This window comes from Pholcus phalangioides, unplaced genomic scaffold (assembly GCF_987345545.1).
Source record: "Pholcus phalangioides strain wild (caught in Gottingen) unplaced genomic scaffold, Ppha-v1.0 ptg000009l_1, whole genome shotgun sequence".
Taxonomy (NCBI): Eukaryota; Metazoa; Arthropoda; class Arachnida; order Araneae; family Pholcidae; genus Pholcus; species Pholcus phalangioides.
The window spans coordinates 49780398-49805209 of NW_028301602.1; the positions used below are offsets into that span (position 1 = coordinate 49780398).

Genomic DNA, 24812 nt, shown 5'->3' on the forward strand with positions numbered 1-24812 from the left:
CCATGACCGATGTTTATGTCCGTAACACAACTTGTACAAAAAGAAAAAGACAGCCCTTTTTCTGGAACGTTTGATGAAAGGAAATTCATCGGGGAATAAGTATCTTTAAAATTAATTTAATGTGTTTTTGCTTATCAGTATTCATGTTTTGTTATATCACACGTACGTATCTTCAACAAAAGAAATTTTGACCATACGCGTGTCACTATTGTTGAAGATGTTATTAATGTACCATTATTATTATTATAACGAGTCGCGGAATGGCAACAGTATGGCATTCGAATGTCGTTTCGGTTGTTATGGCAACATATGCATAGGCCGGATGTTTATTATTAAAGTGCCAGTTATGTTCTCGTTTGTAATCTATGTAGTTGCTTCACTAAACATGGTGGCAGAGGTATTATAACTCCATCTCAGAGCAAGGAAAAAGCCAAATTGCCGCAACATGAACGAAGTAGAACAGCGTGAAACCATCAGCCGCCAACTGTCCATGGTTTGCAGCTACCAAGTCTCGCATTCGGAGAAGAACCTGCAGCGAATTGGAAGTTATTTTGCCGGAGATGGAGCAACTACCTCACCCTCTGTCAACTGGACGACCAGCCGGAACCATATAGAGTAGCACTTTTTCTCTCGTGCTTAGATGACGATGCCACGCGACTCTACGATGGTCTGGATTTTGCATCCGACAAAGATGATTGAAAGGTGTCCGAGATCTTGGAGAAGTTCAAATCTTTCGCGATTGGCCAGACAAATGAGACTTATGAGAGAGCCCTCTTCAATAAAAGAAGCCAAAACGAAGGTGAGTCATTCAATAACTTCTTGGCGGCTCTTAGAAGCCAGATTAAAGTATGCAGTTACTGCGACAAATGTATGAACTTGCTACTCAGAGATAGAATTGTTGTCGGAATCCGAGATTCGAATACTTATGCAGAGCTCGTTAAGCACAGGTCTCCATCGCTTGAGAAATGCATTGATGTTTGTAGGACAGCAGACAAAGCCACACATGAGAGTACAGTCCTGTGTTCTTGCTGAGGTACATGCAGTCAAAAAACCCATCAGAGTTTCGCAAGATCATAAAAGCTGTGAATGTAAATATTGCGGGCTTGCGCATCCATTGAGAAAAGAATCTTGTCCTGCATGGAAGCACGTGTGCAAAAAATGCAACAGAGCTAATCATTTTGAGACCGTGTTCATGTCTATAGCAAAGGGTCAGATACAATCAAGGCGATCATCCAAAGCTAGGCGGATCCGACAATTGGGCACGGATGAGACTTATCCTGAACTGGAAGACGAGTATGTAGAATGTGTGTCTTCGGTAAATACACATTCTACAAAGTGTGTTCTCCATGTCAGCGGACGAAGAGTGGTGTTCCAGTTAGACACAGGGGCGTCCATCAACCTATTACCCAGGTCAAAAGTAGCACCGAATACAAATGTTTTGCCGTGTAGTTGCAAACTGAAAATGTGGAATAATTCGGAGCTTATTGCAAGCAGGTCATGTAAAGCTGAGGTACATAACCCTAAGACTGGGTTGTGACACACCGTGGACTTTGTTATAGTCGACCAAGAACTGTCACCACTCCTGGGGCTTCCCACATGTGAAGCCATGTATTTGATATCTGTACAACACAGCAATTTCATCAGAGTTGCAAATGTTATGTTGGAGCCAGAACTGGAAAGCGTTTTTTCTGAAGGAGTCTGCAAATTTCCGGGACAAGTCAAGCTGAAAGTGAATCCGGAAGTTGTATCCGTGGTCTCCCCTCCTCGAAAGCCTCCTATCGCTCTCAGAGAAAAACTTGGGCAAGAGCTGCACTGACTCATGGAGCAAGGAATCATCAAGCGAGTAGTAGTTAACCAGCTGGGTGAATCGGTTCGTGATAGTTCCTAAATGAGATGGATCACTGAGACTTTGCATTGACCCTCTCCCCCTCAACAAGGCTCTTCAAAGAGAACATTACACCTTTCCAACCATACATGACGTGTTGCATGAAATGACAGGGTCCGACACATTCACAAAATGATTCACAATGGGGTTTTCTGCATGTAGTGCTAGACGAAGAGTCATCACTGTTAACAACATTTCAGATTCCATTGGGACACTTCGGTTGGTGCAGACTCCCATTTGGCATCAAGGTGGCTCCAGAAATCTTTCAGAGACGTATACATGAACTTTTGATGGGCTTAAAAGGTGCCATAGTGGTAGCTGATGATACCATCGTACATGGCAGAGGAGAAGCAGAACATGACAGAAGATTTAAATCTTTTCTACACAGATGCATAGAAAAAGGAATTAAACTTAACAAGAACAAGTTAGAGTACAGAGCATCCCAGCTAACATTTTTAGGACATCGGTTGTCGAAAGATGGCATCTCTCCTGATCGAAGCAAGATAGAAGCTATAGAAAACTTTCTAGACCCAACCTCAATCACCGAGCTAAGGAGATTTCTGGGTATGGTGAATATTTTAGGAAGGTACATACCTAACCTCGCTCATATTGCTGAACCACTGCACAACCTTCTGAAGTCTAAGACTATGTTCAACTGGGGTCCATCACAAAAAAGCAGCCTTAAATGCGATTAAGGCAAGAGTAGTTGATCATACAACGCTGGCTACCTTCGATGAAAACTTACATGTCACGTTGGAATGTGATGCAAGTGATTATGGAATAGGAGCTGCAATGTTCCAGATGGATAAATCGTAGACCGAGCGCCGGTACGCACAGATTGAAAAAGAACTGCTAGCAGTTATTGTGACTCTTGAAAAATTCCACCATTACATTTATGGACGGAATATCACCGTTAACACCGACCACAAACCCCTGGTGGCTATTGTGTCTAAGCCTTTGTTCAAAGCACCAAGGCGTTTACAATCTCTGTTGCTAAGAGCAAGACACTATGACTTCAACTTGAGGTTCGTTCCCGGAAAGCAAATTCCTGTGGCAGATGCTCTTTCACAAGCTCCTTCAAGGGACTCACTCCCTCAACTCCATCATACAGCAGATATGGTGGATTCGATTATGAACATCAGCTTCTTACCAGTGTCTGACCATTACCTACCTATCATACAACAGCATATGCGGAGTGATTCTACTTTGCAGGAAGTTAAACGTCTTATATTGGACGGTTGGCCAGAGACTAACAGGAATATCAGTGTCACGGCGGCGGCATATTTTCCATATCGACATGAAATGGCTATCTCCAATGGCGTTATTGTCACAGAAGACTGCATTGTAGTGCCAACAACACTTCAAGCTGAAATGAAGAAAAAAATACATGCCAGGCATCGAGGCATAAATGCATGTCTCAGACGAGCGAGAGAAGTTGTCTTCTGGCTGAACATGTCAGGAGATATTCAGCAGTATGTCGAGTCATGTGGCGCATGCGCTGCCTTCGCTCCAGCCCAGTCAACTACAACAATGATAGCTCATGGCATTCCTCCGGGCCCGTGGCTTAAACTGGGTGCTGATATTTTTCAGCTGAAAGAGCGAAATTATTTGGTCCTGGTTGGATTACTTCAGCAAGTTCATAGAAATAGACTTCTAGCAAAATACTCTAGCTAGCACAGTAATCCACAAATTGAAGCATCATTTTGCTCGGCATGGAATTCCTTGCACGCTCATCACAGACGGTGGTCTGCAATTCAAGAACAAACAGTTCCTAGATTTTGCTAATGGCTGGGGTTTTCGTCATCTCATGTCGAGCCCAGAGAACAGCCGCTCCAATGGACAGGCAGAATCTGCTGTTAAAATTGTGAAATCTATCTTTAAAAAGTGTGCTCGCTCAGGAGAGGACCCATACCTGGGCTCAACGTAACACGCCAGATGGTCAACTGAGGTGCAGTCCAGTGCAAAGGATCTTTGGAAGACCTACACGGACGAGGTTTTTTTTTTTTTTTGAAGCAGAGCACAACTCAGGTCTATCGCCATGGGCAATTTACTACCTAGTGAGTTGTGCCGGAAGTGTACGTATGTGTACCTAACAGTCTGAGTGCGTATTTAGTGTTGTGTATGATTTTTTTAGTGCTGCCATCTATATCTCAGAAGTGAAGTGAGTGTAGTGTAATGACTGAATATTTGTGCTGTTTGTAGAACTGTTGCTCTCTGTGGTGAGACTTTTTAACAGGGAGATTGGCTCGCATTTGCGCCTTGAAGTTGGGAACCACAGAAAACCAACTTCAGCCGTCCACCACTGTGGTGACGGTGGGGCTCAAACCTGGGTCCCCGCGATGCGAGTCTGTCATTATGACCACTCGACCACCACAGCGGCTACACGGACGATCCTGCCGACCAGTAGCCAGCGTCTACAATTCACTCTACCGCAGGTTCCTGAAGTCCATGCAAAGCTGCTAGAAAGGCAAAATGAGATGGCTCAGCAACATAATAGAGCATCACAAGACCTTGTGCCATTGTATCCTGGAGCTTCAGTGTGGCACCGGAACCCTCTACACCAGAGACCGATTTGGGAAGAAGCCTGCGTAACAAAACAGATCAGTCCGCGCATGTATGAGATCAGTACAAATGAGGGCCTTACGTTGAGAAGCAGCAGACAATTCATTGAACCACGTGTCCAACAAGATATGGAAATCAAGCAAACAGCTTCACAGCCAGCCTGTCACCACCAACACAATATGACATCCCTACCTGAGATGCAAGAGCCTGAGTACAAGGAAAACAGAAGTGGTCCTAAATCTCCAGCAACCAAGGATGAGGTATCACCCCAATGCCAGGTTCCAACACCACAGAAACAGGTAGCAGGCCCGTCATCACAGACAACCTGGGATAATCGATCTTACACAGTCACAACATGGGCGGAGATACGGAGGGGCGGGGGACATTGCCCCCCAGCGTCAAAGGTGGAGTCGACTGATCTAATGTATATATGAGCTGACATCATCATCATCGTGCCCCCCCCCCCAGACTTCCAAGTTAATCTCCACCTATGGGTCACAAGATCGGGTCGCCTGGTAAAGCCTCCATCCAGGCTGACTTATTCTCATAAATTGTACGAAAGTTACGGTTTCTCCTAAAGGGAGGATGTTGAAGATGTTATTAATGTACCATCATTATTATTATAACGAGTCGCGGAATGGCAACAGTATGGCATTCGAATGTCGTTTCGGTTGTTATGGCAACATACGTCTAGGCCGGATGTTTATTATTAAAGTGCCAGTTATGTTCTCGTTCATAATCGATGTAGTCACATCACTAAACAACTATAATCTTCAATTATTATCCAGGACTATTGGCTGCTAAGCCATTTCCCTGAATGATAAGACAAACACCTTTCTTGTTACCATAAGAGGGTTTGTAAAACTTCCTTGAAAAAGGAATTTCCCCATTTATACAACGTGTGATGTCATTTCGAAAGGGAAAAAAAAAGCAAAAGACTTTATGCCCCACAAGAAATTCCTTAGGGATTGTTTTCAGAAGTGGGGATTTTTTAAAATTAAGTAGGGAAGTTTTAGGGAAAATTAGGGATTTTGTGATTCTCGTAAAAATTTGTGAGATTTAAGAACTTTTCGGGAGGTCGAGGGATGAAGCTAAAATTCGGGAGATTCCCGGAAAATTCGCGAGACTTGGCAGCTATGTAATAAGGTGTGGTGAATATGGAAAAGTAGCACATTCCTGTTCCTTTGCTGACAGCTACAAATGATCATATATGGAGTATGAAGATGAAGGTAGTGCTATGCCAGAAAGACTTCTATACGTTTTCGAAGGTCAAGAACCTCCCCAGCAGAAGGACAAGCCGAAAGCAAAAGACGATTAAATTGGTGGAAACACGAGAGAGAGAGAGTAGTGTTGCCTACATTACACACTCTCTCAGATGAACAAACATTGCAGCATGCTTTGGAAAAACACACTAAAGCACTTTGACAAAAAATCTAGGATAATCTCGCTGGAATGGCAGACGATTGAAAGATTGATATCACTCAAGAACTAAAAAATCTACAGATGATTCCTACCGAGACCATCAATGACTATTTGGCAAGAGCACAAGGTCTTCAACTAAGTGTATGTCCCTAGGACTGGTTTTTTCACTGAGAGAACTCGTATATCACACTATACGAGGACTGAGAGGAAAATTTACAAAAATTTGAGATATTCTGAAAACTCCCTCCCTATCCTGAGAGAAATCCCTCAATGACATAGTCGAAATTCTAAGTGAAGAGGAGAAAGAAATACAGCATCGGCAAGTTCCCGGAACCAGTGAAGGTGCATTTGTGACAAGAAGGGATCGTCAAAAGACGGACCAAATGTGCTATATCTGCCGGAAACCTGGACATTTCGTAAGATGCTTCAAGTGGATTCATGGCCCCCTCGGTCAGACTTTTAACGGGCTCCTTCTGTAGCTAGTTTATAGCGTGAAAAAGCAAAAAAAATAATAATCGTCTGTCAGCTCCCCCTATGTGGGGGCCATGAGTGGATCAGCCGGTATTCCTTCAAGCAAACCAGAGACTGGTGAAAATTGAACAAAACTTCAAGGCAGCATCTCCTAAATGAGCTAGTTATGCGGATGAAAGAGAAAGTGGAAACCGGATCATACATTTCAAGTTGAATACAATCATGTTTCAGGTAAAAATATTTGGATTGTGGAGCCAGTGCTCATATGACTAATGATATTAATGTATTTGATGGATTTATTGCACATAATGATGTTATACATCAAGCTGGTAAAGAATCTGTTCTAAAATCTAAAGGTTCTGGTACGATTAGAGTTAAATACATAAACAACAGTAAAGAAACATTCATTACAATGTATAATGTTTCATATGTATAATAAATCTTAGATATAATCTATTATCACTTCCAACTCCCATTGAGAAGGGGTTATGACATTCATTCTGGATGCAATGAAATGCATATTTATAAAAAATGATGAAATCATATTAATTGCTCAAATTAATAACAAACATTTGCAAACAGCTAATTCTACATACCAAGTCGTCAAATTTAGTGCAGGTAAATGAAAAAAATGCCAAATTTAAGTTTGAATGAACTATGGCATAAAAGGTTATTACATTAAAATTCAGAGTATATGAATAAGATGATCAAAAATAATTTAGTTAAGGGTCTAAATATTAACATTAGCAATGTGATGTTTGTAAAATAACTCGTAAACCTCACAAAAATTGTGATAGTGTGAATCAAAGTAAATCAATACTTGAATTATGTCATGCTGATGTATGTGGACCTTTTCAAGTTTATTTTCTGAATGGTTCAAAACATTTTTTGATTATTGTCAATGATTTTTCTGTTAGGATGAGTCTGTGAATCAATTACGATATAATTTTGTTACAAAAAAACATTTCTACAAACTACACAACAAGTACAAGGACGGTTACAAGAGGAAAGAGAACAGTGCACTGATCAGAGTAAGACAACATACGTTATAGGTGCTGCCATCTATCAGACATTATTTAAACCGACATATTTCACTGTTGTTATTTACACTAACACCCCCCTTTAATTCAGTCTGTCTGAATTATCTTAGTGGAAATCAGGTGACAAGTCAAAGTTCTTTGCAAAGCTTTTGATGAGCTGGTCTTGGCAGTCCTTTCGTAAGTATGTCTGCAATCATATCTTGACTCTGGACATATATTCAAGGAGTATGTCCCCTTCTCTGATCTTGGATCTAATATGATGATGCCTTACATCAATATGTTTGGTGCAAGCACGGAATTTGGGTTCTCGGCAGATTTTATTGCAGATTGATTGTCACAATAAATCACAGTGGATTTCTGATGTCCTTTCAATTTCAGCTCACACATTATCCCTCTCAACCAGGCACATTCCTGAGCTGCTGAAAGACATATATTCAGCTTCGATTGAACTGAGAGCTACGGAGTGTAACTGTTTTGACATCCAGGTGACAGCTCCTCCTGACATCATGAATGCATATCCAGATATGGACCTTCTGGTGTCCAAACAATTTCCCCAATCTGCATCAGCATATGCAGAAAGCTCAGAGCGATCAGCTTCATACATAATTTTCATGGAAACAGTTGACTTGATGTATCGAAGAACACGTTTCAGTGCAGTCCAGTGAGCTTTCCCAGGTTTTTTGTTGAACTTGCTTAGATGACCAACAGCAAAAGCTATATCAGACCTCGTTGAATATGCAGCGAAGATGAGAGAGCCAACTAATTCTCTGTAAGGTACATTGGACATCTCTTCCCTTTCAGATTCGGTTCATCATTCTTGGATAGACTAAGTCCTACTTCAAGAGGAGTGGCAACACCATGACAATCAGACATGCCAAAACGGACGAGAACATCTTTCAGATATTTTTCTTGATCAATGAAAATTTTTCTGTTCTTTCGATCACGAGTGATCCTCATACCTAAACAATGGTTCACTTCACCAAGGTCTTTCATCTTAAACTTTTTGACAAGGGCAGCTTTGAGATCATCAGTAGCAGATTTATCATCACTGAAAATTAGAATGTTATCCACATATATTCCCACAATGATTGTTTTCCCCCCTTTGATCTTGAAGTACACACAAGAATCATATTCGGACGGAGTGAACATCATGTAGTAACATATATCATGAACGACTGGGTTGCTTCAAACCATAGACAGATTTCAAAAGACGACAAATGGATCCAGATGGAAACTTGACATACAGGTCTTCATCCAACTTCGGATGGAGGTAGGCTGTCACAACATCCATGTGATGAACATCCCAGTCATATTTAGCAGCAAGGGCAAGCAAAAGTCTGATCAAGGTTGTTCGGATGACCGGTGAGAAGGTTTCATCATAATCAAGGCCATAGCTTTGGGAGCAACCAAACAGGCTTTATACCGTTCAATAGAACCATCAGCAGTCTGCTTAATCTTGAATACCCATTTCATGGAAATGGCTTTCCGACCTGGAGGAAGTTCAGCTGGAATCCGTGTTTGATTATCAGCATGCGATTTCAGTTCCTCGTCAATGGCCCTTTTCCAATGTTCAGCATCCTGGCTGTTCAGAGCTTCAGTCAATGATTCAGGTGCACTTTCACACAATGAAGCTTGGAAGGATACAAAATCATCATTGAAGATACGAATGTTTTGTTGTCATGTACGTTGAGGATAGCGATCGGATCTAATTGGAACATTTGGCAAAACGTCAGGTGTCCTCACAGTATGGGAAGGAGAAGACTGTTCTGAACTGTTTTCCAATGATGTTTCAGTCTCTAGAGAAGGCTCAGAGATAGTAACGGTTGAAAACTGAGTATCAGCTGCATTTTCAGGACGGAAATGGATCATGGCTCGGTGAATCACTTTGCCAAATGGAAACTGGTCTTCAAAATCTGCACATCTCTAACAATTTGCACCTCTTCTGTTTGGGGGTTGTAAATGCGATAACCCTTGGTTTCATCGCTGTAGCCAAGAAGGATACCATCCCAAGCTTTAGGATCCAGCTTCTTTCTTTTACACTGGGGGATATGAACCATGGCTCGACATCCAAAAATGTGAAGATGCAATATGCTAGGTTTTCGTCCAGACCACAGTTCTTGGGGAATGCGTTTTTTTAGAGCTTGTGTAGGACATCGGTTGCGAATGTAGGTAGCTGTCAAGACAGCTTCGGCCCACAACACAATGTCCAAATTAGAGTTGAAAAGCATTGCACGAGCAGCTTCCATCAAAGTGCGGTTGAGGCGTTCAGCTACTCCATTCTGCTCGGGTGTATGTGGTACAGTTCGCTGATGCAATATTCCAGCATATTTCAGAAAACTTTCCATTTTCCCAGAGACATATTCTCCACAATTGTCAGAACGTAAGGCTTTGATTTTTCTTTCCATCTGATTTTCGACAAATGTCTTGAATTCAACGAATTTGTCAAAAACTTGATCTTTAGACTTCAGAAAGTATACAAAGCATTTGCGAGAGAAATCATCAATAAAAGTAAGAAAATAACGAGCTCCACCTTTTGATGAGATTTGCATGGGGCCACAGAGATCTGAGTGAACAAGTTCCAGAAGATTTCCTGCACGTGTCTTGCTTGATTTTGGAAAGGATTGGCGGTGTGATTTTGCACGAACACAAACATCACAATCCTCAAAATCAGATTTTAAATCACATTTGAAATAAAGTGACTTTTGCAGCTCTTAGGGAACGAAAATTAAGGTGACCCAGTCTCCTGTGCCATAACTGACAGGTGTCTTGCTTCATTGAAGTGGTACAAACAAAGTTTGTTTCATTATCAAGACGATACAGTCCATTCACCTCTGTTGCAGTTGCCAAAACAGATGAACTGTCAACCATGGGTTTCTCTTTTAGTATCCTGCAACCGGTCTCATCAAAGATGACTGATAGCTTAGGCTAACTGTGTACAAGTTTGCTAACACTTAACAAATTCAGCGCGAGTGTAGGCACAGACTTGACATCTTTAGCATGCAGTGTTTTTGAAGAGCTGAGCACTATGGCGACGTCTCGGTGCCCTGTGACTGGCAATTTTTCACCATTGGCTAGACGGACCTCTTCTTTGGATGATACATCGTGTGAAATTGGCAATGAACAACTGAGATGAGTTGATGCACCAGAGTCTATGAACCATTCATGTTTGTCAGAGAAAACCGCGGCAGAAAATACAGAAGAAATAGTTGCTCCAGAAGCAATTTCTTTTTCAGAGCAAACTGCATTAGCAGAACACTTACTTTCAGTTTTCTGGCGATTTTTCCTTTTTTGTTTCGAGTAGGTCGTAGACTTGTGTCTGCGCTCATTGCAATTAAAGCAACGGATTCCTTTTGTTGCACTGGTAGGTTGCTTTTTCACGAAAAACACGGAATTCGATGGCGGTTTCGGAACTTCAGTTGCGTCTTCCAGCAGCAGGCTTTTCACGAATGAAGTCGTGATTTCTTGTGCAGATCCGCGAATGCCCAGGACAAGAGGCTTGTAATAGTCCGGTAATTTCGCGAGAATGAAACCACCGATGCCGTGGTCGTCCAACGGCTTGCCGACCTTTTCGAGCTGTTCTGCGCCGATCGTGAATTTATTCAGGTATTCGTCTACTGTACGGCAATGGTGAAAACGAATGTCCAGAAGACTCTGATACAGGCCTACCACACGAACAATACCTTTATCTTCGAAGGTGTCATTGAGCAAGTCCCATGCTTCTTTGGCAGTTTCACATTTCCGCGTGATCGTTGCAGTCGCAGGCTTGAGAGACAAGTTGATTTTCGCGAGAGCTCTGTGATCCAATGCGTTGTCGATTGGTTCGGTTCCCAGCACGCTACAACTCCACAAACCACAGTCAATGAGGAAGTTCTTCATGGCGAATTTCCAATCGGTGAAATTTTTCGGACCTTCGAGATGTTTCGATTCAGGCAACGTGCCTACGGCAAAACTGGTTGTCACAGTCCTGGAAGTCATCGACATCGAAAGGCTCAGAGTTTCCAATTTCCGCCTCAAGGCTTCGTATTCTTCAGCGGTCGCCATGTTGGAGAGAAAACTAATCGGCGCGAGAAAGATCGTTAAAAAACATCGGAACTCGCGAGTTTGTAGACACAAAAATAATCTTATGCGGTGGGCCCCATAACCTATTAGGATGAGTCCGTGGATCAATTGCGATATAGTTTTATTACACAAACATTACTACAAACTACACAACACGTACAAGGACGGTTACAAGAGGAAAGAGAACAAACAGTACATTGATCAGAGTATAACAACATACGTTATAGGTGCTGCCATCTATCAGACATTATTTACACAGACATATTTCACTGTTTTTATTTACACTAACATTTTCAGGTATATAATTCACATATTTCATGAAACATAAAAGTGAAACTTTCGAAAAACTGTTAAAGTTCAGAAATTTATATGAAAACTTGAACACTCGAATCAAGAGATTCCAAACTGATAATGGAGGTGCTTTCATGAATAAATCCTTCAAACAACTTTTTGCTAAATCTGGAGTAAAACATGAAAAAACTATTCCTTATTGTCTGGAGAACAACGGCAAAAGTGAAAGAGCGATTCAGGTCCTCACAGATCGCGCTTGGACGATTCTTCATGAAAGTGGATTACCCCATTGTTTTTAGGCACAAGCTATTGTGTGCAGCAATTATGTAACAAATTTTACACTGCGCAAAGGGAAAGAAAAAACACAATATGAAATTTTCTTCGGTGCAAAACCAGATGTTAGTCATTTCCGTGTTTTTGGATGTATCACATATTTTCATTCCCCAAAAATGTTCTGTACAAAGCTAGATCCAACAGGCAGACGTGGAATTATGTTGGGATATTCCAGAGAAAGAATTGGAAATGAATCAAGTAAAAACGATGATGAGCACGCAATAGATTCCGATGTTGATCAAGCAGAATCTACAATGAAGCCGGGTAGATCATTGGGTTCTATAAAAAAAAAATGTGTAGAAGCAAACAAAGCACAAATACTCAAGGACGAACAACAACTTTTAGAATTGGGTGCGAGGCAATTAGAACAGTTAAAAAACTTAAATGCAAATTTGATCGGAAATGAAAATCCAAAATCTGTTGGCGAAGCAAAGCTGAGGGACAATTGGCCCGAATAGGAGCAAGCGATGGAGGAAATAAATTCCTTGAATTCACATAATTTTTTCAAAAACATGGATAAACCAGAAGATGAAAAAATAATTCTGAGCAAATGGGTTTTTCCCATAAAACAAAATTCAAATGAAGTTAGACATAAAGCTTGATTAGTAGCAGCGTCTTATGGATAAGTAAAACAAAGGGATTATGATGAATCATATTTTTCAGTAATAAATATAGAATCACTACGATTACTTTTTGCATTAGTTCCAAACTTAAACTTAAAGGTGAGATTCTTCGACGTGAAAACCGCATACTTACACGGAAATATAAGTGGAATTAATTAACGATTAACAGATTCCCCAGGATTTGAAAATCATTACAGAAAGAATAAAGTTTGCAAGTTACAATGTAGTATTTATGGTTTACCACAGTCTGGCCAAAATTGGAATTTTAAACTTAGAAGTGTATTATTAGAAATTGGATTTTCAAAAACAATTGGCTTCTGAATAATTGCAGTTCTGTCAAAACTCCTATGTGCAAGGAAGATGATGTATCATTGAAATTGGCATCAGGTGAGTCATTAGATTCCAAAAAATATCTAGATATGATTGGTGAACTCCCTTACCTAGCCAACAGAACACGACCTGACTTAAGTTACGTTGTAAGTTATTTGTCTCAATTTAATCAAAATTCAGAAAAGAAACATTTCATTATGGTCAAGAGGGTGCATAGATATCTAAAATGGGACTAAAAATTTAGTTTTACGTTATGTCAATCAATTTGGTTAACGGGAAGCATATGCTGATGCAAGTTGGGGCAATGTAGAGGAAAAAGATAAATCCTTCTCAGGATCCTTCATTAAAATTTGATCTTCACTGATTATGTAGAAAAGTGTGAAACAAGAATTTGTCATGTAAATTTAACGTTTCATTTCGTAAAAGATCTTTTAAGTGAAAAGATTATTGTTCTAAAATATTTATTGATTGATTCGATGATTGCTGATTTTTTAACAAAGCATGTCCCCCACAGACAAGTTGATTTGGTGTTTGAAGAAAATTTGTTTGCTGTTAAAAAAAATGTATTTGTTTTTTTTGCATGCTCTGTTCGCAAGGTGTGTGTGTGGGGGGGGGGGGGGGAAGGTTGGTATTGAGAGCGCACAAGCACATGCAAATAATTTGAGCTCGTCAGATGATGTCATATTTTTTCTTTATACCTTGTTTTCCCGAAATGGGATGATGATAGAATGATCATATGATGTGTTATGCACGGATGTGTTTTTTTGATCGAATAAATGTTCATGAATTTTAGTCATTGATAAAAGCTTCATTTAGCCACGACCTCAGTAAACATCATCCCTCCCTCCTTGTCACTAAAAGTCAGCAAATCAGAAACCCCCTTTCCCATCGATGCTGACTGATACTTGAATGACCTCTTGATACAATGATTTTTTTTTAGGGTATTTCAAAACCCCTACAACAATATTTTTTATACTTGAATCAAAATCAAAATGTTTTTAAATTCCTCACCAGTTTTTGCTCCTTTGAGGGAATTAATAAATTTGGTTATTTCATACAATATACCCTCCGAAAGTGTCAATGAAGTTGCAGTGAAACTACTTTCTGTGTAGTATAGAAAAGTATTGTGAAGAAAACTACTTACAAATTGTAACAATCAATTATAATTTTTTGCTGCGAATATGTACTTGTGAATGATTTTATGGTGGTAATAACAATGTTAATTCAGAAGAGAGATCTACAACAGCATGAATTTGATGGGTTCTCAGATAATGCTGCTGCTACTTCTCAATATTACTATAACTCTTCTACAACAATATTTTTTCTTGGTACGCATTTTTCAAGGTTTCACTATAGCGAGGTTTGCAGTTATATCAAAGTTTCGATCCCCATATTTTTCTGAATTTTTTCCCCCACGTACAAAATCGAGAAATTGAACAGCTATCTTTCTGCACCGTATCTAGGGATTAGGTTCTATATTTACAAGATATATTATAGTCTATATTTTAGAGATGTAAAATTCTCAAGAATAATCTTTCGGAGAATATTCTCTGGTAGGACTACTATTATAAATAACTTGAAAATATTCTTGTAGAAAATAATAAGAATTTTTCTAAATCTTATAAGAATAAGTCCTTCCAGAGAATATTCTTCAGTTACCAAAATCTTTCCAGAGAGTATTATCAAGAATATATGTAATAACATGTATTATAATAAATCTTGATAAATAACTTGAGAATAATTATTTTCGATAAGAATGTTCTCTAGTAATTTATAATAGTAGTCCTTAAAGAGAATATTCTCTGTCCCTGTCTCTCTTCCCGTCAAGAAGATGGGAATAGTGAAGTTCAGAACAACAGTTCTGCATCTTCTTAGATATGAAGGTGATTATATAAGAATAGCTTCCCTTATCAATCAACTTTGATTTAATTTCTTTTGTTGTGAACTTATTTTTAAAAATTTATCTAATTTTAAAATAATTTTTTAAGGTTTTAATTTTAATTTTCTAAATGTTTCTAAAAGCTTTATAACCAAACTTTTGAAAACCTCTCATGACCCGGAGAATATTCTCGAACTAAAAGTTGTCGTTAGGGGTGTGATTATACCAAAAATTCTTTTGTTGCAAATGTTTCAGGAAACGAAAACTGATTTATATTTCACAATACAAACAAAATTAGTAAAAAAAAATTAAATTATTTAAAAGAAAAATGAATATTCTCAGAATATTCTTGTTCTAGAATATTCTCACCTCGCATCTCTACTATATTTACATAAGATCTCTATTTCTTTTAATCACAAATTTTACCATATTTCAATAACATGCATACCATACTGGATTACTTTTATTTAAATATCATTCAAGTTAACACAAAAGAAATCAGAAATTTAAATTTTTTTATTTAAATCTGCATATGAAGGCTTTCAACATCTGGCGGATACAAAGATGAATTCGGGAAGGATAGAAAATTCAACTGCCCTTGCAGGGAATCAAACCCGTCTTTTCACTTGCCAGGTGAGCACCTTAGACCAGTAGACTACATAGGCAATGAATATCAATTTTTTCTTAGATCTGGGGGGGTCATGATGATGTCACATTTGTACATTAGATCAGTCTACTTTACCTTTGGCGTTGGGGGGGGGGCAATGCCCCATGCCCCCCTGTATCTGCACCCATGAATAGGAACACCATAGACAAAAAAAAAAAAAAAAAAAAAAAAATAGAAGGAAAAAAACAAGGAATTCCCAAATTATCGTAGTATTTAAAAATGTTCTGTCATTCAGAAACATACCTTGAGTATTTTAATCATAGCATTTTATTTTTTTTATTTATTTAATATACAAACCTGTGCAAGGCCAGTAGGCTCTAACTTCACAGTAAACAATCAATAAAATTGGAAAGAAATAGCAGGATTCTGCAATTGTCCTTAAGAAACGCTAGTTCTATTCTTGACCTTAACTAAGGAGCTGCTCTATGGATAGTGCAGAGGACAATTTCACAAGATGCATTCTCCCCTTCTCCTTGAGCATTGCCCTTAGGATCACGTGATGGGTTACGAAGAAACCAGTCTTTTGATTCGTTCAGTTCATCGTTTGACCAATCAAAGAAGCAAAAATTTTTCAACTACTACGTATCGAAAAAAAAAAAAATCAAAATTTTTTCTAAATTTAGTGGCAACAATTGCTTTATTTACATTATTTTCGCGCAAATTTTTTCCCTCCCTCATTCTTATTTTTTTACACACATTGGCATGTACATTTCCTCTTATATGTATTAATTTTTACTTCTTATTTGAATATGTTCTTTTTATTAGATATTTTAAATTACAATTTTTTTCTGAAAATTATACATTTTTATTTTCATTAAAGTTCAACTACATTATGTAAAAAAAATATCCACAATAAGTTTTTAGATTATAATTTTTTTTAACAAAAAATTTTTACTATAGAGAGTGTTGGAAAAAATAGATTAATTACTTGGATTTTTTAAGCAAAATTTTGAGTTTCTTTTATGACATAAAACCCAAGGCAATCAGCAAAACACCTAGTTTTCATGCTCAATCATCAGGGAAAAAATATTAAACATTTTCAGTCTCTAAATTCAATGTTAGACATATTTGAATTTAGGTCTTGTAAATGCCCCCCCCCTCTTGAGCAGAACCTCGAACCAGACGTTTCATAGGGTTTCTATAATGAATTTATAGCATGAACAAAAAAAATTTAGTAATTGTCCCTAGCCCCACCCTTGTGAGAGGGGGGCATGATCTCATTTTCCTAAACAAATGCCAAGTATATTGGATCCTATTTAATAGGTGTATCAATTACAGCCCATATAATATCAGTGTGTCAGTTGGGGAAAACTATACATTCTTCGAGAGAAGTGAGTTATCTCTCACTCAGGAAAATGTATTTAGCAGGGATTTTTCTTAGACAGGATCCACTGTACTGCAAATAGCATACAAGCTATTAAATACAATTACATATATACTTGCACATATGATATAATGTAGTATTTGCACATAAGTTATCAGAATAAGGTTATTTATAACTGCTCATTTCATTATTTCTGCTGCAAAAAATAAATTATAACTAATTTGGGTTGACTAAATAAATATTTTTTGATTCCATCTAGTTATTAAAAATACACTTGAGTTTTCTATGCAACTGATTCTCACTCTAAATTCATTGCAATAAAAAACCTGCAATAAAGTAACATCCATACACATTTTTTCTAACTACAAATTGCAATCACAAAGAAAACATCAATTTACTGCTTATGAATAAATTTATTAGATACATGTGTGTACAGTAGTATCATGAGCATTTCACATGCACATATATGCTTGTGCTGTTTGAATATACACACATATATGTGCTGAGCAATAAACTCGTTCAAAATGAACAACTTCCAAGTCAGCTTGCTTCCAGGTCATCACTTTTGGCATTTCATTCAGCATTTCAACCTGAAATGGGGGGGGGGGGGTAAATTGATAAATTAATCAGAATTGTGAGCTTTGTGTGTGTGTGTTTGTCATAAAAATGCCAGAGTTAAAAATGAAAAAGGTTCCACTTGCTTAAGAAATTCATGGATAAAATCCATCTGCACACTTCAAGTTCTTCAACAGGAATATAATGTCTTAATTTTTGTAACACTCTCATTTCAGCAAAGTCAAGAACTTAAAAACATTTTAAATAGTTACCAAAAATATTTCAATGTATCCACAGAGATGGAACACTACTACTACTCAACCGTACATGCATTTCCCGAAATTGTCCATTTGTTGATTAGTTTGAAAAACTTTACAAAATTGCTCACTTTTGTGTTTTAATAATTTCTTTTTTAATATTTATTCAACAATTGATTATGTGTCAAAGATTCTCTGTTACATCTTTGGTTAAAGTGAATGATTTCTGAAACTTTTGAGCAAGAGATGTTTGGGAAAGCTAGACTAAAATGTGTGTTTTTCTGAAAAATGTTTTTCTCCAAAATGTTTTATTACTGAATGAGCAGTGCAAATCACTGCTCATTCAGAAATAAAAGATCTTCCTGCAATCAAAACATGATTTTTTCCCCGATTCAAGATTATTTACAATAAAGAAAATTTTTACAGAAAGTGTTGCAGATCAAAAGATTTTATGAATTTGTAGATCATGCAATGTATAGAATATTTTAATTATATATGGGTACATATGCATACATAGTTTTTAAAAATCATTAAAGGTGAGATGAAATAAAACCTCGCTAACTTGGCACCTGCTTAAGTGGACATTTTTCTTGATCATATAATGGTGTTGTTATTGAGGTTCCACTATACTATTGAACCACATGTAACGTATATATGTGGTTCCACATATAGCCTACATGTTATACACATTTTTCTGAGGAATTTATCATGATTGACAGGCTTTGGAAAGTGTTATATACAAACACTCAAAGCGTCTCGAAGTTAGGAACCTCAGAAAACCAAATTCAGTAGACCATCACTGTCGTGGGGGGGGGGGGGGGGGTTATTTGAACCTGGGTCCTCGCGATGAGGCGAGTCCATTGCTATGACTCATGTTGCATGTTCGATGTACAACCATCTCTCTTCCCCATAGTCCTACTGAAAGTTTAGGACAGCTGCTTGAATTTTTGTGCTCTCTGAGTATCCTACTGAGGTCTGTCTGTTCTTCTTGAACAGATATATTCCTTTAAATAGAACAAAACACACCTCAGACAATAAATAGTAAATTACCTACCCTCAAGTAAATTATGCCATTTGAGCAATTACATTGATCACTTGTTACTATGTCCCTCTCTAATAAGTATGTAACGTTAGTACAGAGAGAGAGGATTATGGTTTCCTTAAATTTCTCTATAGACTCATTAATGTCAAGAATTTATTGCTTATAATTTATTATGATACATGTTTATATCTTATGGGGAAAAATGTTCTGAAAAATCATTAACTTGAAATTTATCTGTCAGTGATTTGAATAAGTTCATGAAAAAGGTGGCAATTATACAAACCAATTTTAGATGCATTGTTTAATACAAATGACATAAATTGAAATACTATATTGAATTTGTGAGTAAATCAAAAGATTTCATAAAGAACATATAATATTGGATATTTTTCAATGTCTGCAACCACCCTATCACTAAGAGAGCTCAGTAGTAATTCAATGACGACAGATGAAAAAAAAAAAGATTGCTATAGTTGGAATTGTATTAAAAACATCCTTAATCAATCAGCGGAGATCAGAATAACATACAGAAGGCTTTTGATTCATGAAACATGGAAAATGATTGACCTGTTCATTTAATTTAGTGTTTCTCATAGTGGGCAATATTGCCCCCCACTGGATGATGAAAAGGTCGAGGGAGAGATAGAAACTACGGGTATAGCATGGGGTTATATGGTCTTATGTGTTTGCTTGAACTGGGGGAGGGCAATGAGAGGAAAAAAATTCTGAAGAAGGGGGGGGGGCGACAGAACAAAAATGTTTGGGAAACTATGATTTAATACATTCTCTCAAATGAAATACACATTATTTCATGAACTAAATTACTCTAAACTATATAATATTATTTCCTATGTGAGTTAAATGTTACAAAATTATAATTGGTTGGAGATGTAGGAAAATTTCAAATAAAATGTAGAAAAATTGGACTTGCCTTTAAAGAAATTTGCAAAAATCTTACAATATCTGCTTGTCATCTCCAGAATACACCAAACTCTCAATGCTCTGTAGTACAAAATATTAGCATTAATACTGTCACTCAAACTGAAGTTTCACTCATTAAAATTAATTACTAATGTGTTACATAAATAAAGTGCTTAATAAGCTATAAATACATGCAACCATTAAAAAATAATTCAAAATCATGATACTCCTAGAACCTGCAGCAATTAAGGAAAATATGCGAATTAAATATAGAATTTGGCACCTATTTTGCATTGAATTAAAAAGTTTATTTTTGCTGAAAATATACAGGGAGGTCTGAATGGATGGCATGTTTTTTTTGGATGTATTAAATATTTATGCAGGTATTTTTAAGCGTTTCTGGATATTTCAAGTGTATGTATCATGATTGCTTGTTAACTTTTACCCCCCCAAATATGCCTATGGCATTTTCAGAACAGAGCTTGGAGGGCTTTGAACTCCTTTACGTCATTAAGACAGCCCGAAAATGTTATATATATTGTTATTATAATACATATGTTATTCATATTTATGAACAAATTTATTATTCCCAAATATAGCTTACATATACGATCATCTTGCGATCAGAAGCCACATATTTTACGATAAGGTCGGGATTATTATTTTTTTTTATTATTATTATTTATTATTTAATTTTTTTCCTCCCAAAAAGCTTGACTATTTAATGTATTAACATCCAAAGTGAGTGAAATGTCATGTTAAGAAAAATAATTAAAAAATTGGTTTCATCATGTTAACTTACCCTCTGCTCGATGGCAAGTCTTGTCTTCATCTCAGCTCCAACTCCTCCCATGGCCAATTTACTGTATTTTTCGTTAATCTAAATTCCTTGTATCATCTCAAATGCATATACAGGGTTCATACAAAATTTTCAAAATGAAAAGTAAGGAGTTTTTAAGGACTTTTTAAGGAGTCATGGCAAACTTCATAACTTACAAGTTTTACAGCAAAAAAAAAGGGCGGGGCACATATGCAAATTTATTTTGAATTTGCAAACAAACTTTCCCTCTTCTCAAAAATATATATGTAGAAGTGGTTCAAAAATTACAAGTTTTGATTTGTTACCCGACATCATAAGAATTCATAAAATAATCAATCCACATACATGCTTTCTGTCATCACCAAAGTGTTCTAAAACCTTCAAGTGTTAGTCAAAAATATAACTCGTAACAGCATCACATAAATTATAAAAATTCTAAAAGTGATATTCATTCCCCCTCCAATTATTCAAAATAAAAACCACAGCCAACAAAGATTTTTCTTACAAAATTATTTATATTTGCAGCATCTCTTCAGGGCTCATATAAAATTTTCAAAATGAAAAGTAAGGAGTTTTTAAGGTGTCATGGGGCCACGCCCCCTCCGAAAAAAAATAATAAAAGAAGCCCACATGTGAATTGATTTTCATTTAATTTCTTTTTCAATGTTTCCAAGACTTCAACTTTCAGAATAAAGGGTATGATGGGTAGCAATTTCAGCTAAAAAGAAAGAGATATGCCGTAACTGTACGCACGAGTAACAAGCGACAAGAGAACACAAATTTGAACAGTAACAGAGCATGATGATCAAGATTAGGTATTGAGAAGTGTAGTAAGAAAGAAGAGAGAGAGTTGCGGTAGTATATAGTATTAAAATGATTTAAAGAAATCGGAAGTGATGTATTGAGTTTGCAATAAATTTTGTTTTTATCTTGCTTGAGCTGTGGCCACTTCTGCCAGAGAGAGATACAAATACAACGCCACAACAGGCAAAATGTCCAACGAGGTGGCTAAGAAAAAGATGCCCATAAAAATATGGATGTCATATTTCAAAAATACAGCAACCCAATTAAAAATGCAATGATCTGCGGCATAATCACGGATCACTTATATGACGCGCGGCACAGCTCCAGAGCATTTGGATCCGCTAAGTATTTGGGAGATCACTAGAGTGGCTCTGTAGGGGACTCAATAGGGAGAATGTTAGTTCAGGTGCCCACAAACTAGTGAAAAGTTTTACTCGTTTTTCGCGCACCGAGTAAGGCGCCATTAAGAATATTTCATTTTTTATAAAGGGTGGTTGATGACGTAAGAATCATCCAACCCCCCCGCCCTCCACGTCATCAAGTCAGCAAATCGAAAATCCCCCATCCATGCTGACGTAATACTTGAATGACCCCTAACATAAAGATACCCGAAAGTTATTTTCAGAAGGTTAAAAGGTTAAAAAAAGTGGGTTCAGCTGTAGCGGCTGATCGGCTCGTCCTCCCCCCTCCCCTCCTGTAAAACCAGACGTGGCTCGGGCTGTCACTTGTAAAAGCCGGGTTTTACTAGCAGGTTTTCTATGCCGCGCGCAACGTGAATCACCCAGCGCTACACGCCGTCTATTCATCAATATGAAAAGCAGTAAGACTGGTTTCCTATAGATCGCAATACGGCTCACGACAGCGCTTTACATCGGGCGTGATTGGCAGACTGCTTCTAGTGAGTTAAGCGTCGTGTGCCGCGCGTTTCAGCGATCTTCCCTTCATTTTCGTGTTGTGTCTCTTCCCTTTAAACCGGAGCATGCAGCCGATAGAGTAGATGACGCCAGGGTCATATACTATATAGCCATCCTGAGCCGATGCGCCACGCTTGGAAAACGCAAATGCGTAACGCCATTATGTAACTCATTTCTGCCGACACGAAATGATCCAGTTAGGTTCACGCGGCGCAAAAAGCCTACTCCTAGGAAAACCTGGCTTCAGGGATGAACGCTCGTTACGGGATCCCAGGAGAGATAAACCCATTCTCTCTCATGGAATCTTGTGTGTGGATAGAGCCTGTACCTCTTCTTTTTTTTTTTGCCTTTTTATTTACGGCAACCAATCTGCGAAACAGATTCGCTTTCCCCACTGGACTTCAGTTTTTAGCATTTTAAGGCGCGGCGGCGAAAAGATACGCTTGTCGTCGTCCGTAAAGGCCCGTTTACACGACGCAAGCGGTTTAGTTGGTAACTTAATTTTTAGTTGCCAAGTACGATACGATGTATGCAGACGATAAGGGCCGTTTACACGGCTTTAGTTGACAAGTGCGCAAGTGCAGAAGTGATTTAGTTGGTAAGTCAGATAAGAACAAAGCTGCATTAAGAGAGCTGCTTACAAGCGGCTTTGGATAAGAACGGTTCTATTTTTTCCGGTTAAGTAGACGTATGGGCGCTGGAGGGGTCATTTTGCTCTCTCACGGAGGGGTTTATTTTGATCTCAAGCGTGAACCTGTTCATACGCCGTCGTCTCCTGAAGTTTCGCTAGAATTCCGCGGAAATATTGGATGGTGAGGCGGCCAGAGGACACAACCTTCAAGTTTGTTGAAAAATATCTTCGCCATGAATGTTTGTTGAACTATTGAAATGAAAATTACCTTAACAAACAAGCTAAAAATTATTCGTTGTTGGAAAAAGCTATGGAATATTCTGTCGACGTGATGTCAGGAGTGGAAAAAAATTGAAGATTCAAAAATATATATCGGGTAGGGAGGATTTATATATTAAAAACTGGAGGGGGGTTTCAAATATTTCTCTCGTCCAGAACGAATTTGCTGCCATCTGTTGTAAAAATACATGATCAAATATTTAACATAAAGATGTCATCTATAGATTAAATTTAAAAAAAAATAATTTTTGTTTAATGAATTTTTATTATTTAATTTTTAACCCTTAGAATTTCCTACGTATGCCAAGAATCTTCTCCCGTATTTTCGGCTTACATAATTCATATAATTTATCTCTTCTTCAACTTCGATTAAAATATCATATAATCGATATTTACAACTTAGAGGAGAAATAGAGAGATCTTATATTTCTTCTCGATGACTTACATAAGTTTATAATATGTTGTGTATTCTTTTTTCCCCTGTGGCGTCATCTCTCGCCCCCCTTACGTGGGTGCAGAGGCGAAAAAAGGGGACAAGCGAACTGTTTCCCTTGCGTGACCTACTTCTTGCTCAGTGTGTTGCTCTCGCGCAAGTGAGAAAAGTTTCTCCTTTTTTATTGAATAAATTTATTTAAGTGAATAAATTTATATTCTTTAAAAAAAATATCATATAATGTGGCTGTGATCACAGTATTCTTAAGTTCTACCTGATCATCTTCATCCATCGTTACGAAAGCTATGAGCTTTAAAAAAAGCACCTCTCTGAATGCCAGATAAATAAAAAATTATTACTATTATACTCCCGCACGTTGCGTCTCTCTCTCCCCGTGGATTTGAGTAGACTGAAGCGCGCATGCGCTAACTGCGCTCGCCTCCGTAAAAATTATCCAATGAGCGTCTACTTACCACTTATCGTGTGGACACTTTCAAGAAGAATCGGTAAGTTGAAATTAAGTTACCAACTAAAGCGCTTGCCTCGTGTAAACGGGCCTTTACTCGAAATTTTTTTTCCTTTCTTTTTTCAGTAGCGAGTTGTAATGTGAATAAAACACGTCAAAAAAACTGCGGAAAGCAGTGACATTTTGCGGTTTCTCGGAATTTTCGTAGTGAGATATTGGCTGTAAGCAAATAGGAAGGAGGGATAAAATAGGAACAGTAGGAGAGAATTGTGGTAAAAAAGAAGACGATTGCGGCGAAAGTAGGAAAATAGTAGTATAAATAGGAAAGCTGCGAGGTCTGCACTCAGTATACTGCGTAATATAGGAGGTTCGAGACATCGTTTCGCCACATAAGTAAAAACTTTCTCACCACTGGGCATGGGGGAATTTTCGGCTACTGGTTCAGCGGAGTGATGTCGTTCTACGGACCATCGATTTCCAACGCTGACCAGTTTGCGACATAGGCAGGAAAACACGTCAAAACTAGCGATTCGGTAAAAAAATCGCATTTTTAGAAGCAAAAGCGTATAATCGTATTAATTTACTAAATACGACAAAATCGTAACGGTTGGCAGGTATGCACAACCATTGGATGTTCCAATCCCATCCCCTGCTTTCACATTTACTATTATAAAGGGAGAGCGCGTTTTTTTTTTTATCTTTTCTTCCTCTTTATATTGGGGGGAAGCTTCCTCTTATTTTTTTAGGCAATGCTATTCATCACCGTGGGGAACGCCTATTCTAAAAAAGATCATCCCTTCAGAG

At 37.9% G+C, this 24812-nt stretch overlaps 1 protein-coding gene across 1 annotated transcript in view; it reads right to left on the minus strand.

The window, feature by feature from the left end:
• The window catches only part of Dlish (Dachs ligand with SH3s), a 121235-nt gene that overhangs the window by 3529 nt on the left and 92894 nt on the right, over positions 1 to 24812 (minus strand). The gene's annotated exons all lie outside the window — the stretch shown is intronic.